Raw genomic sequence first — 13575 nt, forward strand, 5'->3', positions numbered from 1 at the left:
CCGTCCGCTGAAATGTCCTCCTTTCAGAAAGAAAAAAAACATACCCACACTGCACGCACCTAAAAGAGTCAACGACAACCTCTTTTTTGAGGCCACTCGAATTACAGGAACAGGAGAGTTCTGCTGTGTGTAGGGCAGATGAACCCATCCTCAGAGATGCAGACAAAATGCCTGAAGCTCACTTGGAGCTCGCAGAAGCCCCCGCAGGTGCCGCTCCGCACTGTAACCTACTGTGACGTGCATCTAGCTGTTCCATTTCCATTACTGTGTGCTTTTATATCTAGAACTATTTGGTTCTTTTTTCAAACTAGAAGGTTGAAAGGAGAGCATTTTACATAGGTCCTGTTTTGTTTTGTTTTGTTTTGTTTTTGAGACGGAGTCTTGCTCTGTCACCCAGGCTGGAGTGCAGTGGCCGGATCTCAGCTCACTGCAAGCTCCGCCTCCCGGGTTTACGCCATTCTCCTGCCTCAGCCTCCCGAGTAGCTGGGACTACAGGCGCCCGCCACCTCGCCCGGCTAGTTTTTTTTTGTATTTTTTTAGTAGAGACGGGGTTTCACCGGGTTAGCCAGGATGGTCTCGATCTCCTGATCTCGTGATCCGCCCGTCTCGGCCTCCCAAAGTGCTGGGATTACAGGCTTGAGCCACCGCGCCCGGCCTTACATAGGTCCTGTTGTCAAACATTATTTTATTTATTGCCTTTCATAAGGATAATTGTATTACAATCTTCCTAATACTCTGCATCTAAAATGTTTGCAATTTTGCTTCTGTTGTCTACTGTTGATGACTTGTTGTTCATGATACCTTGTTTTGCTTGCTTGTTTTGTTTTGTTTTGTTTTTTGTTTTTTTGTTTTGTTTTGTTTTGTTTTTTTAGATGGAGTCTCACCTTCTCACCCAGCAGGCTGGAGTACACTGCCGCCATTTCGGCTCACTGCAACGTCTGTCTCCCGGGTTCAAGCGATTCTCCTGCCTCAACCTCCCTAGTAGCTGGGGTTACAGGCGCCTGCCACCATGCCCGACTAATTTTTGTATTTTTAGTAGAGACAGGGTTTTATCGTGTTGGCCAGGATGGTCTCAAACTCCTGACATCAGGTGATTCACCCGCCTCAGCCTCCCAAAGTGCCGGGATTTCAGGCATGGGCCACCACACCCGGCCTCCTTGTGCTGGGTCCATTTTCCTTGTAAATTTCTTTGATTCTTGGTTGAGAGTATGTTCTCAAACCCAGAGTCCCAAACAAAAATGAAGTCCCTGCCAATAGAATCTGTCCTCAGAGTAGATCAGAGGAGGCCCCAGTCCTGGTGGGTGCTGGGACTCAGGACCAGGTACCCGGGCTCCAGGGTTCAGTCCGTACTCCTTCCAAAACTAGGACAGGGGAGCAGAGCAGCCCCAGGAGGCTACACGCAGGTGAGGAGTGATGGGATGTCGGGAGGGAGAGGTCTCTGGACCCCAGATACAAATGCCCATATCCCATCTCCTCTGCTCAAGTGTCCGGCTCCCTCTCTCCTTAAGACTGTGACTGCTAGAGCCAGGGATAGTGGGTGGGAGTCCCAGACTGGACCTTTTAAGGCGTCTGACTGTGAAGATTCGGCTCTTATTGTATATAGGGACTTGTCTCTTCTTCGGTGCCTTGAGTTTGCACTGACAGAAGTAACAAAAAAACAAAACAAAACAAAAAACCACCAAAAACCAAACAAAGGACAAAAAATAGCTTGTCAAAAGGGTTCTGGCAACACTGGTGACAGAACTCTAGATGAATTTTAAGAAGAGGTAGTAAGATAGTAGGCAGCGTCAACATAGCTTGAGACCTTTGTACAAATTACCTTTGAAGGGCGTCCATGTCTAGCGCTGAGGTCTGTAGGCCGAGCCGAATCTAAAAAAGAGCAGGAAACGACTTTTCCCCTGGACCAAAAGCCGGGCTCGTCCGGGATTTGAACCCGGGACCTCTCGCACCCTAAGCGAGAATCATACCCCTAGACCAACGAGCCGCGCAACTTATAGCCTAAGGTTATCTTTGTGGGCGTCCTAGCATCCTGGGGGCGGCAGGGGCGGACCCAGCAGGACCCCAGTGAGTAGACTCTTATTTCAGACCCGCCTGGAAGGGGCAATTTCAAGGGCAGATGGACGTGGCGGGAGCCCAGAGCCCCGGCCCCTCCTCCGCACCGGACAAAACGGGGAGCAGCCCTGGCTCTCCGACAATCCGAGAGCTCCCTGCGTCCTCGCCCGCCGCCGCCACTCGGCCCTGGGCTGGGGATTCCGCGTCTGAGCTCAGAGCAGTGAAGAGCTCCAGTTTCCGCAGGACATGGGAACCTTCCAATAGCAGGCAGCGGCTGCGCTGAGGGTCTGCGAGCCGCGATCACTGGATGCCCGCCTTGGAAACGCTGCAGTCCCTCAGCGTGGCACCAATGGGTGTTTCAATAAAGGCCTGCCGAGTGCACGAGGCACCAGCCACCAGGCCCCCTACCTCGCCGCACCCCTCGCTTCTCCGGCTGCGGTCCCCCCTTCTCCCCAAGGAAGCCAAAACCCAGAAAGCGAACTTCTCACGTGGGCCTCCAACCCTGAAGGCTGACGCTGAGAGTCTCCTTGCTCCACCGACTAAACCAGCCCCGCAGCACCCGCCTGGCCTCAAGCTCCCAGGATGGCTGAGCCCTCGGAGAAGACGGCTTAGGCCACCATTCACACTGCGCACCACGGGCGATTCAGCGATCCGCCCCCTTGCCCTTCACTGGGGGGAGCTGGCGAGACCTCCTGTTCCCAGGACGTGAGGAGGAGGAAGAATGAAGCCCGTGGGGCAGCAGGCGTCGGGCGTCGGTTCCGGGGCACCCTTTACTGGCACTCTGCCCTGCCCTGTATCCAGATTTCACCTGATTCTCGAGAATCCGGCAGATCTGGGCTAAAAGGGGCTCCCCGTCCCCTCCAGATCCAAGCTGCGAATTTCCTGGCTTTCAGTGGGAAGGCCCCGGGGTCTGGGCGTGGAGACAGGGGCCGAGACCCCCACCCCGCCAGGGCCCACTGAAGTGCTGCCCGCGGATGCCCAGTCTTCCCCTCCTCCCTCCTCTCACTCACTCCCCTTCCTTCTCCCCTGCTTCCCGTGTTCTCCCCTTCTCCGAATAAACTGAAATTTTAAGCGGAGTAGGGCTCACCTGGGACTGGAGCCGCCATACTCTGGAATCCTAGAAAAAATTTATGCCCCTGGAGCGACCAGTGAGCCCGACGCATTCTTCCTTATTCTAAATAACCTCCTTATAAATAACCTCCTCCTGCTGCTCGGGGCCGTCTCCTTTAACAGCGGTTGCAGCAGTTGGCCGCCCTGGATCCCATTTCAGCAAGGCGAGCGATTCAGGCCCGTCCGTCCGCGTCCCGGGACCCCGGGAGGTCTCCAATGAGGCCCTGCCAACAGGAGCCTACCTCCGCCTTCCTAGTCTCACGTCCTTGCTGAAAATGCGAAAAGGGAGAAAAGAAAAGGAAAAAGGGGCTTGTCTGGGATTTGAACCGAGGACCTCTGGCACCCAAAGCGAGAATCATACCCCTAGACCAACGAGCCGCCGGCTGGTTAGTTTTTGTTTTTGTTTTTTGGTGGGAGATACGTCTTTCCGCCCCTGACGCAGAGCAGGACTCTCTCCATCGGCCCGGTAGCTCAGTCTTTAGCGCGCGCACCTGCGAATCTGGACTTGTGGGTTCGCGGCCACCCTCAGATTTCCGAGGCAGGCTTTACTCCTGCTGGATAAACTAACAAGGTTACCCGCTGAGGTTACGAACTGGTGGTTTAAATGTGCTGATATGAAATACAGGTGCATTTGCCTATTACTAAGGTAAAAGGATTTCCAGGCAGAATAGTGATGTCAGAAATCACAAAGGAAATGTACAGATTTTACCCAAGTTTTTAAAACGGCAAATGACGATCCAAAGAAAATACAATCTAAATTACAAACTTAGGGCTTATTACTGGGTTACGCAGATTTCAAATCCTTTAAAATATATATAGGCTTTTTTTTTGAGACGGAGTCTCGCTCTGTCGCCCAGGCTGGAGTGCGGTGGCGCGATCTCGGCTCACTGCAAGCTCCACCTCCCGGGTTCACACTATTCCCCTGCCTCAGTCTCCCAAGTAGCTGGGACTACAGGTGCCTGCCACCGCGCCCGGCTAATTTTCATATTTTTTTAAATTAGAGACGGGGTTTCGCCGTGTCAGCCAGGATGGTCTCGATCTCCTGACCTCGTGATCCGCCCTCCTCGGCCTCCCAAAGTGCTGGGATTACAGGCGTGAGTCACCGCACCCGGCCAATATATAGGCATATTTTAAAAAGACATTTAAGAAAAGAAAAGTAATGAAGATCTATGACAGAAACGGCTTCGTCTTCCCTACCTGGGACCACGGAGCATAAACGCCGCTTGCCGCAGCCTCTCTGGCAGACAAGTGTAGCCCTGGGCTGGCCCTAAGGACCATAGGTGGAAAACAACTGAGCCTTGAAGTGGGGAGACCGGAGAAAAAGAGATTGTCCTAGAGCTTGCATGGGAAGAGTTTCGGGACTCAGAAACTGGAAACATTGGATTTCCGTGACAAAGTTTCCCAAGCAGCAGTACATGGTGCAATGGGTGTGTCTGGAGGCTGGGGTGAGGCGTTAAAAAAGGCAGCCCGCTGCTTCAGTGACTTCCTTGAGACTCAAAGGAGGCCAGGGAGAACCCTGTCTACTCACCTGCAGGCATCTCTCCCCGGGTCCTACGGATTGCCTGCTCTGGAAGTCACAGAAAAGTGAAGGAGGCTGGGCGCGGTACCTCCTGCCTGTAGTCCCAGCACTTTGGGAGGCCAAGGCGGGTGGATCACTTGAATCCAGGAATTCGAAACCAGCCTGGCCAACATGCAAGACTGCTGTCTACTAAAAATACAAAAATCAGCCGGGTGTGGTGGCACGTGCCTGTAGTCCCAGCTACTCAGGAGGCTGAGGCACTAGAATCGCTTGAACCCAGGAGGTGGAGGTTAGAGTGAGCTGACACTGCACCACTGCCCTTCAGTCTGACAGGGTGAGACCCTGTCTAAAAAAAAAATTTTTTTTTAATTTAAAAAATTCAGCCGGGCGCAGTGGCTCAAGCCTGTAATCCCAGCACTTTGGGAGGCCGAGACGGGCGGATCACGAGGTCAGGAGATCGAGACCATCCTGGCTAACCCGGTGAAACCCCGTCTCTACTAAAAAATACAAAAAACTAGCCGGGCGAAGTGGCGGGCGCCTGTAGTCCCAGCTACTCGGGAGGCTGAGGCAGGAGAATGGCGTGAACCCGGGAGGCGGAGCTTGCAGTGAGCTGAGATCGGGCCACAGCACTCCAGCCTGGGTGACAGAGCGAGACTCCGTCTCAAAAAAAAAAAAAAATTCAAAAAAAAGAGGGAAACTGAGAACAGATTCCAAGATTCCAACTGCTCATTCTTGTCAGTTACTGAACAAGGACTGGACTCTGCTGGTTTCCATGAGCTAACTCATGCTGTTTTCTTTCTCTCTTTCTGTCTTTCTTTCTCTCTTTCTTTCTTTCTTTCTTTCTTTCTTTCTTTCTTTCTCTTTCTTTCTTTTTTTTTTTGGTGGAGTTTCGCTCTTTTTGCCCAGGCTGGAGTGCAATGGTGTGATCTTGGCTCACCGCAACCTCTGCCTCCTGGGTTCAAGCGATTCTCCTGCCTCAGCCTCCTGAGTAGCTGGGATTACCGGCATGTGCCATCATGCCCGGCTAATTTTTGTATTTTTAGTAGAGACAGGGTTTCCCCATGTTGGTCAGGCTGGTCTTGAACTCCCAACCTCAGGTTATTCGCCTGCCTCGGCCTCCCAAAGTGCTGGGATTACAGGTATGAGCCATTGCACCCGGCCTCATGCTGTTTTCGACAGATGCACAAGGAGAACACCATTATCTTCATGTCTGCGGATGACACAATTGGAGCCCTGGAAAGGTTAAGAAAGTAGTTCAAGTTCACACAGCCAGGAAATGCCCTGGAAAGTCTGGCTACAGAACCACATGAATAGCTGTCGTTGCACACCAACAGGTAATTCACAGAAAAAGGAAAGCAAACACACATACACCCACAGAGACAGGCACAGATGGCCAATAAACATGGAAAACCACTCACCTCACTAGTAAAGTTTCTTTCCCCACTTTCTGAACTGCCCACAGCATCAGTTCCATTCTAGGCCTAGTTTATCTCATAGCCTTACCACAGAAGCCAGTGGGGAATAGCTATATGTCTGAATTCTCCAATTTTGGCATATGCTTTGACTCAGTATATTGATAATTGAGATATACTACACAAACCATAAAATTCACTAAAATGTGTAATTGAGTGGTTTTTATATATTCATGAGATTGTGCAACAGTCACCACTATCTAGTTCTAGAATGTTTTCATCATCCCAATTCAGTACCCATTAGCAGTCCTCCCTGTTCCTCCCTCCTCCCATCTTCTGGCAACCACTAGTATGCTTTCTGTCTCCACGAATTTGCCTGTCCTCTACATTTCATATAAATGGAATTATACGATAGTGGTCTTTCATGTCTGGCTTCTCTCACTTAACATAATGTATTCAAGGTTCATCCTTGTTGCATATGTCAGTAATTCATTCCTAATTATGACTGAATAATATTTAATATTATTGAATAATACTATATTAGTTTGCTAGAGTCGCCATAACAGTACCATAGACTGAGTGGACAAAAATAACAGAAATTTATTTTCTCACTATTCTGGAGGCTGGACTCTGAGACTAGGTATGGGCAGGGTTGGTTGGTGCTGAGGCCTCCTTCCTTGGCTTGGGGACAGCTGTCTTCTCCCTGAGCCTTCATGCCATCTTCCCTCTGTGGATGCCTGTATTCAAGATCCAAATTATTATTATTATTATTATTATCATTATTATTATTTTGAGACAAGGTTTGTTACCCAGGCTGGAGGACAGTGGCATGAACATGGCTCGCTGCAAGCCTCCACCTCCAGGGCTCAAGAGATCCTCCTACTTCAGCCTCCTGAGTAGCTGGGACTACGGGTGATTGTCACCACACTCGACTCTTTTTTTTTTTTTTTTTTTTTTTGAGATGGAGTTTTGCTCTGTCGCCTAGGCTGGAATGCAGTGGTACCATCTTGGCTCACTGCAACCTCCGCCTCTTGGGTTCAAGCAATTCTCCTGCCTCAGTCTCCTGAGTAGCTGGGATTACAGGTGTTTGCCACTATGCCCGGCTGATTTCCATAGTTTTGTAGAGATGGGGTTTCACCATATTGACCAGGCTGCTCTCGAACTCCTGACCTCAGGTTATCTGCCTGCCTCGGCCTCCCAAAGTGCTGGGATTACAGTAGTGAGCCACCATGTCTGGTCGACGAATTTTTTTATTTTTATTTTTATTTTTTTGTAGGAACGAGGTCTCACTATGTTGCCCAGGCTGGTCTCAAACTCAAACCTGTAATCCCAGCACTTTGAGAGGCCGAGGTGGATGGATCACTTAAGGTCAGGAGTACAAGACCAGCCTGGCCATGGTGGTGAGACCCTGTCTCTACTAAAATTACAAAAATTAGCCGGGTATGGTGGCACACTCCTGTACTCTCACCTACTCGGGAGGCTGAGGCAGGAGAATTGCTTGAACCCAGGAGGCAGAGGTTGCGGTGAGCCGAGATTGTGCCACTGCACTCCAGCCTGGGCAACAAGAATGAAACTGTGTCTCAAAAAAAAAAAAAAAACAAAAAAACTATGAAGCCCAGTAATAAGCCCTTGATAAGCCCTTGATTTGTCATTCAGATTGTATTTTCTTTGGATCATCTTTTGCCGTTTTAAAAACTTGGGTGAAATCTGTTCATTTCCTTTGTGATTTCTGACATCACTATTCTGCCTGGAAATCCTTTTACCCTAGTAATAGGCATATGCACCTGTATTTCATATCAGCACGACATTTAAACCACCAGCTCATGACCTCAGGGGGTCACCTTGTTGGTTTATCCAGCAGGAGTAAAGCCTACCTTGGAAATCTGAGGGTGGCCGCGAACCCACAAGTCCAGATTCGCAGGTGCGCGCGCTAAGGACTGAGCTATTGGGGCGATGGAAAGAGTCTCTCTCTGCGCCAAGGGCGGAAGGACATGTTAAAAAAAAAAAAAAAAAAAAAAAAAAAAATTAAAGCGCGGTTCCTTGGTCTAGGGGTATGATTCCCGCTTTGGGTGCGAGAGGTCCCTGGTTCAAATCCCAGACGAGCCCTTTTTCCTTCTCTTTTTTCCCCTTTCGCATTTTCAGCAAGGACGGGAGACTAGGAAGGCGAAGGGAGGCTGCTGTTGGCAGAGCCTCAGTGGGGACCTCCCGGGGTCCCGGGACGCAGACGGACGGGCCTGAATCGCTCGCCTTGCAGTCGGTCCGTCACCCTGAAATGGGATCCAGCGCTGCCAACTGCGGTAACCGTGGTTAAAGGAGACGACCCCGAGCAGCAGGAGGAGGTTATTTAGAATAAGGAAGAATGCGCCGGGCTCGTTTATTTATGGGCATACATTTTTCGTAGGGTTCGAGAGTATGGCGGCTCCAGTCCCAGGTGAGCCCTACCAAGGTTTAAAATTGCATGGTATTGCGGGGAGTAATATGTGTGGCGGGGGGCCAGTGGGAGGGGAGTGAGGGAGAGACGGAGGGGCAAAGGCCCGGGCATCCTCCGGCAGCACTTTAGTGTGTCCTGGCGGGGTGGGGGTCTCGGCTCCCGTCTCCACGCCCAGACCCCGAGGCCTTCCCACTGAGAGCCAGGAAATTCGAGGCTTGGATCTGGAGGGGAGGAGGAGATCCTTTCAGTCCAGATCTGCCGGATTCTCGGGCTCCGGGTGAAATTTGGACACAGAGAAGGACAGAGTGACAGCAAAAGGTGCCCCGGAACCGACGCCTGGACGCGGCCTCTGCTGCCCCAAGGAGCCTCTGCTTCCCCACGTCCTGGTGACTGGAGGTTCCGCCAGTTCCCCAGTGAAGGGGAAGGAGGTACATCGCTGACTCCGGCGGGCGCCGCGGGCCTAATGGAGCGAAGCGACGCTCAGTGTCAGCCTCTTGAATTGAGGTTCCGTGTGGGAAGCTCGCCTTCTGGGTTTTGGCTTCCCTGGGGAAGAAGGGAGGACCGGAGCTGGAGAAGCGTGGGACGCGGCGAGGTAGCGGGCCTGGTGGCTGGTTCCTGGTGCAGTCTCCAGGCCTTTACTGACCACCCATCGGCACCACGCCGCGGGGCTGCAGCGTTTCCAAGGCGGGCGTCCAGTGGTCGCTGTTCGCGGACCCTCAGCGCAGCAGCTGCCCGCTCTTGAGACGTTCCCATGTCCTGCCGGAGCTGGAGCTCCTCACTACGCGGCGTGACGGGCGGATCCCCAGCCCAGGGCTGAGTGGCGGAGGCGGGCGAGGGCCCGGGGGGTCCCGGATTGTGGGGGCACAGTGGATGTTCCCCATTTTGTGCGGCGCAGGGAGAAGAGGGGGCTCAGGGCTCCCTCCGCGCCCACCCGCGCTTGAACTTGTCTCTTCCAGACTTCAGGAAACCGGAGTCTCCTCCTAGCTCTGCTCTGCTGGGTCCCCACCTCTCGCCACGAGGACGCCACGAAGGCCACAGAGAGAAGCCGGAATCAGTAGAGTATGTGGCTCGTTGGTCTAGGGGTATGATTCTCGCTTAGGGTGCGAGAGGTCCCGGGTTCAAATCCCGGACGAGCCCAAGTTTTGGTCCAAAACATCGGTTTCTACCCTTTCCTACTTTAGATGAAGATCAGAGATCCAAACAACTCTGACAGGTCAGCGCAGTCCGAGTCCTTCGATGTTAGTTTGTTTGTTTGCTTGTTTTGAGAGGGTGTCTCTGTAGACCCAGCTGAAGCGCAGTGGTGTGATCTCACCTCACTGCAACCTCCTCCTCCTGGGTTCAAGCAATTCTCCTGCCTCAGTCTCCCAGGTAGCTGGGACTACAGGCACGTGCCACCATGCCTGGCTAATTTTGTGTGTGTGTGTGTGTGTGTGTGTGTGTGTGTTTTAAGTAGAGACAAGGTTTCTCCGTGTTGGCCAGGCTGGTCTCCAACTCCTTACCTCAGGTGATCAGCCCGCCTGGGCCTCCCAAAGTGCTAGGATTACAGGCGTGACTCACCGCGCCCAGACTTCGAAGATAATTTGTACAAAGATCCAAAGCTGTCTGACAGCACCCAGTGCCACATTTAAAATTTATTTGGAGTTTTGTCGCCAGTGTCGCCAGAGCCCTATCCCCTGATAAGCTTATTTTGTTTTCTGCTTTTTTATTTTTATTTTTTGTGACACTACTTTTGTCAGTAGGAACTCACTCGAGGCACTGAAGAAGAGGTAAGCCGTCCCTATATACAGTAAGAGCCGAGTCTTCACAGTCAGATACCTTAAAAGGTCTACCCTGGGATTCCCACCCAGTGTCCCTGGCTCCGGCGGCTAGAGCCTTAACGGGAGAAAGCCGGGCACTTGAGCAGAGGAGAAGGGCTATGGGCGTTTGCATCTGGGGTCCAGAGTCCTCTCCCTCCCCACATCCCGACACTCCTCACCTGCGTGTAGCCTTCTGGGGCTCCTCTGCTCCCCCATCTTAGTTCTGGAAGGAGTGCAGACCGAACCCAGGAGCCCGGGTATCCGCGTCCTGAGTCCTAGCGCCCACCAGGACTGGAGCCTCCTCGCATCTACTCTGAGGACAAAATCCACTGGCAGAATCTTCGTTTTTGTTTGGGATGCTGGGTTTGAGAACACGCCATGAACCAAGAGTCGTAAATAATCCAATTTTGAGCACTTGAGAACCAAGTGGAAAGAAACTCAAGCCGATTCAAAGTGACCAATATCTGGTTATGCCCTTGAGCCCCTGCAGAAGCAAAGAATAATTTGTGTGTGCGTGTGGACAAATACATTTGTATTCCAGATCTCACAGAAATTCCTACACCAAGAAATTTACAAGGAAAATGAACACTGCGCCCTAAAAGTTAACAAGGAAACAAGGTACCAGGAGCAACAACTCATTAACAGGAACAGAAACTAAATTGCAAACATTTCAGATGTAAAGTGTATCAGACTCATAATACAACTATTCCTACAGTGTCTAAAAATATGAAAGGCAATAAAGAAAATATCTTTGACAAGAGGACCTCCAGCCTTCTAGACTGAAAAAAGAACCAAATAGTTCTAGATATAAAAGCACACAGTAATGGAAACGGAACAACTAAATGCACATCACGGTAGGTTACAGTGCGGAGCAGTATTGCGAGGGCTTCTGTGAGTCCCAGTGAGCTCTGGGCATTCTGTCTGCAACTGCAAGGATGGCCGATACACAGCAGAACTCTCCTGTGCCTGTAACTCGAGTGGCCTCAAAAAAAAAAAAAAAAAAAAAAAGGGTTGTCATTGACTCTTTAAGTGCGTGCAGTCGCAGTCTGGGGACATTTTTTCTCTTTCTGAAAGAAGGCCATTTCAGCGGAGGGCACAGATTGGGAGAACACAGATTCATGCCAGCGTGGTGCGGAAGGAGACTCTGGCGGGTCACCCCCATTTATGGGAGAACGCAGGGTGGTGAAGGAAGTCCTGCACTAGCGGGGACGTCGGTGGGGACTGAGGCTGCTGTGGGGGACCCCAAGTGCGCTCTGGTTTCTGGGGCTGATTCATTACCTCACTTTGTTTTCACCACCCTTAGGCCACCCAGTCCATTTGTAGGTATAGAAAGAAGTCTATAAGGAAGCCCGGCTAGCTCAGTCGGTAGAGCATGAGACTCTTAATCTCAGGGTCGTGGGTTCGAGCCCCACGTTGGGCGTATATTTTGATTCTGGCTGTCTCTCCCAGAATCTACCCTCTATCTGTGGAGATAGAGGCCCCTGACAGATGCAGACTTGCTGATACCTTTTAGATGTACCCCAAGGGTACGTCTTTTCCTCCCAGCTCTCTGCCCCTGGCAATGCAAGACTTGGTGAAAGAAGAAACTCAGGCCGGGCGCGGTGGCTCAAGCCTGTATTCCCAGCACTTTGGGAGGCCGAGACGGGCGGATCACGAGGTCAGGAGATCAAGACCATCCTGGCTAACACGGTGAAACCCCGTCTCTACTAAAAAATACAAAAAAAAAAAAAAACTAGCCAGGCGAGGTGGCGGGCGCCTGTAGTCCCAGCTGCTCAGGAGGCTGAGGCAGGAGCTTACAGTGAGCTGAGATCTGGCCACTGCACTCCAGTCTGGGCGACAGAGCAAGACTCCGTCTCAAAAAAAAAAAAAAAAAAAAAAAAAAAAAAAAAAATTAGCCAGGCTTGGTGGTGCCCACCTATACTCCCAGTTACTTAGGAAGCTCAGGAAGGAGAATCGCTTGAACTGTGGAGGCACAGGTTGCAGTGAGCCGAGATGATGCCACTGCACTCCAGCCTGGACGACAGAGCGAGACCTTGTCTCAAAGAAAATTATAATTATATAATAAAATTATATTATGATATAATCATATTACTAATAGAATTATATGATACATATATACTACATATAATATAAACATATATAAAATATGTATGTTTAGGTATAACATACACATGTTTTTCATATGTGTGCATATTATTCAATACCGTAGACGTGAAATCTAATTTCCATGTGTAATGAGAGAATGAGATATCTTATTTTTTTGGTACGAAGTCTTCAAAATCCCGATGCGTATTCCGTACTTACAGCAGCACATCTCAAGTGGACCAGCCCTATTTCAAGCGTTTAAGAGCCATGTGAGGCCGGGCGCGGTGGCTCACGCCTGTAATCCCTGCACTTTGGGAGGCCGAGGCGGGCGGATCACGAGGTCAGCAGATCGAGACCATCCTGGCTAACACGGTGAAACCCCGTCTCTACTAAAATACAAAAAATTAGCCGGGCGCGGTGGCGGGCGCCTGTAGTCCCAGCTACTCCGGAGGCTGAGGCAGGAGAATGGCGCGAACCCGGGAGGCAGAGCTTGCAGTGAGCCGAGATGGTGCCACTGCACTCCAGCCTGGGCGACAGAGTGAAGACTCCGCCTCAAAAAAAAAAAAAAAAAAAAAAAAAAAAAAAAAAAGAGCCATGTGTGGCTCCTGGCTACCTTCCTGGCCAGGGCAGCAGGGGGCCATGGGGTCAGGTAGCTTCGACCTGCTCTCAACGAGCTTCATCTGCGGATCCGCCTTGGCCCGCAGAGATGTGGGTTTCTAGGGCGAAGGGGGGAGGTCGAGGAAAGAGTAGCTCTCCAGGGCCCACCTGGACCGCGCACCCCACTCTGATTACTCACAACCCAACTACCAGCCTCCTCCATACCGGGAGCCCATGTGGAGCTGAGCGACCGGGGCTGCGGAGGGTACAGCTTCTCTGGTCTGGGGCTGGGAAGGAGGAGAAGGGCGCGGGGCTCCAGCGAGACCGAGGCAAGTGCCAACCAGGCCAGCCTCAGGAGCATCCTGGTCCCTTGCAGCTGAGGCACAGACCTGGACGGACCTGAAGCGGAGCAAGGCGACTGGTGGATGAGGCTTCAGGCTCGGTCCCCGATTTTCAAGTTCTGTATTCTCTAAAATGACGGGGGAAAAGTAACCACTTTTGGGGCTCGTCCGGGACTTGAACCCGGGACCTCTCGCACCCGAAGTGAGAATCATACCCCTAGACCAACGAGCC

General features: G+C 51.5%; 4 non-coding genes across 4 annotated transcripts; 2 read left to right on the plus strand and 2 right to left on the minus strand.

Annotated features, from left to right (window-relative positions):
• Positions 1 to 1912: 1912 nt before the first annotated feature.
• Positions 1913 to 1984, minus strand: TRNAP-AGG (transfer RNA proline (anticodon AGG)). Its single transcript has one exon. It is a non-coding gene; the product is annotated as a tRNA-Pro (tRNA).
• A 7605-nt stretch (positions 1985 to 9589) lies between these two features.
• Positions 9590 to 9661, plus strand: TRNAP-AGG (transfer RNA proline (anticodon AGG)). Its single transcript has one exon. It is a non-coding gene; the product is annotated as a tRNA-Pro (tRNA).
• A 2006-nt stretch (positions 9662 to 11667) lies between these two features.
• On the plus strand, positions 11668 to 11740 carry TRNAK-CUU (transfer RNA lysine (anticodon CUU)). Its single transcript has one exon. It is a non-coding gene; the product is annotated as a tRNA-Lys (tRNA).
• A 1763-nt stretch (positions 11741 to 13503) lies between these two features.
• On the minus strand, positions 13504 to 13575 carry TRNAP-CGG (transfer RNA proline (anticodon CGG)). Its single transcript has one exon. It is a non-coding gene; the product is annotated as a tRNA-Pro (tRNA).

The sequence above is a fragment of the Macaca thibetana genome, chromosome 20 (genome assembly GCF_024542745.1).
Source record: "Macaca thibetana thibetana isolate TM-01 chromosome 20, ASM2454274v1, whole genome shotgun sequence".
NCBI lineage: Eukaryota > Metazoa > Chordata > Mammalia > Primates > Cercopithecidae > Macaca > Macaca thibetana.